The sequence below is a fragment of the Passer montanus genome, unplaced genomic scaffold (assembly GCF_014805655.1).
Source record: "Passer montanus isolate IOZ18808 unplaced genomic scaffold, ASM1480565v1 scaffold894, whole genome shotgun sequence".
Lineage (NCBI taxonomy): Eukaryota > Metazoa > Chordata > Aves > Passeriformes > Passeridae > Passer > Passer montanus.
The window spans coordinates 7554-9459 of NW_024374301.1; the positions used below are offsets into that span (position 1 = coordinate 7554).

Consider the following 1906-nt stretch of genomic DNA (forward strand, 5'->3'; position numbering starts at 1 on the left):
TATTTAGGGACATTTAGGGACATTTTGGGGACATTTTGGGGACATTTAGGGACATTTTAGGGACATTTAGGGACATTTTAGGGACATTTTGAGGACATTTGGGGGTCCCAGGTGACATTTTGGGGACATTTAGGGACATTTTAGGGACATTTAGGGGCATTTCAGGGACATTTTGAGGACATTTGGGGGTCCCAGGTGACATTTTGGGGACATTTAGGGACATTTTGGGGACATTTAGGGACATTTCAGGGACATTTTGAGGTCCCAGGTGACATATTTGGGACATTTGAGGACATTTTGAGGCATTTTAGGGACATTTTTGGGACATTTTGGGGTCTCAGGTGACATTTTTGTGACATCTGGGGACATTTTGAGGACATTTGGGGGTCTCAGGTGACATTTGGAGACATTTTAGGGACATTTTGAGGTCCCAGGTGACATTTTGGGGACATTTGGGGACATTTTGAGACATTTTAGGGACATTTTGGGGTCCCAGGTGACATTTTGTGATCCCAGTTGACATTTGAGGACATTTGGGGACATTTTGGGGACATTTGGGGGTCTCAAGTGACATTTGGAGACATTTAGGGACATTTTGAGATCCCAGGTGACATTTTGGGCCATGTCCCTCTGTCCCCAGGGATGTCCCCATGTCCCCAAGAGTGTCCCCAAGTCCTTCCCAGTGGCCCTAAAGTGTCCCCAGGTCCCTCCCCGTGTCCCCAAGGGTGTCCCCATGTACCCAAGAGTGTCCCCAGGTCCCTCCTGGTGTCCCCAGGGCCATCCCAGTGTCCCCAGGGATGTCCCCAAGGGTGTCCCCAAGTCCTTCCCAGTGTCCCCATGCCCCCAGGAGTGTCCCCATGTCCCCAGTGATGTCCCCACATCCCCAGGAATGTCCCCAAGCCCTTCCCAGTGTCCCCAGGGGTGTCCCCAGCAATATCCCAGTGTCCCCGAAGTGTCCCCATGTCCCCATGGATGTCCCCAGGTCCCCCCTGGTGTCCCCAAAGTGTCCCCAGGTCCCTCCCGGTGTCCCCATGTCCCCAGGAATGTCCCCAGGGCCATCCCAGTGTCCCCATGGGTGTCCCCAGGTCCCTCCTGGTGTCCCCAAGGGTGTCCCCAGCCATGTCCCAGTGTCCCCAAGGGTGTCCCCAGGTCCCCAAAGGTGTCCCCATGTCCCGAGGAATGTCCCCAAGTCCTTCCCAGTGTCCCCAGATCCATTCCAGTCCCCCCAAGGGTGTCCCCAGGTCCCCAAAGGTGTCCCCATGTCCCGAGGAATGTCCCCAAGTCCTTCCCAGTGTCCCCAGATCCATTCCAGTCCCCCCAAGGGTGTCCCCAGGTCCCCAAAGGTGTCCCCATGTCCCAAGGAATGTCCCCAAGTCCTTCCCACTGTCCCCAGGGTGTCCCCTTGTCCCCAAGGGTGTCCCCAAAAAGGCTCCAACGCTCTCGCTCCGGTCTCAGCTTTATTTGAACGTCCCCAAGGTGTCCCCGCAATATCCCAGGGGTGTCCCCAAGGTGTCCCCAAGGTGTCCCCAGGGTGTCCCCGCGGTGTCACTTGTAGAACTCGTGCTCCTGCTCGTCCTTCTTGATGACGGTTTTGTACGCCTTCTCAAAGTCCTTGGCCAGCACGATGTACCGGTTCTCCCTGACGGCCAGCATGCCACCCTGGGGACACGGGACAGTGTCACAGCCACCCCTGTGTCACCTGAGTGTCACCTGTGTCACCTACAGCCAGCCACAGCCAGCCCTGTGTCACCCACAGCCACACCTGTGCCAGCCCCGGTACCGGTTCTCCCTGACGGCCAGCATGCCGCCCTGGGGACGTGGGACAGTGTCACCTGAGTGTCACCTGGGACACCCAGAGCCACCCACAGCCACCTACACTGAGCTACAGCCAGCCCTGTGTCACCTG

The 1906-nt window shown here is 57.0% G+C and overlaps 1 long non-coding RNA gene across 1 annotated transcript; it reads right to left on the reverse strand.

Annotated features, from left to right (window-relative positions):
- Positions 1-1444: 1444 nt before the first annotated feature.
- Positions 1445-1865, reverse strand: LOC120513957. The gene is made up of 2 exons (XR_005630389.1): positions 1833-1865; positions 1445-1719 (listed from the first exon to the last, which is right to left on the reverse strand). It is a non-coding gene; the product is annotated as an uncharacterized LOC120513957 (long non-coding RNA).
- Positions 1866-1906: the final 41 nt, after the last annotated feature.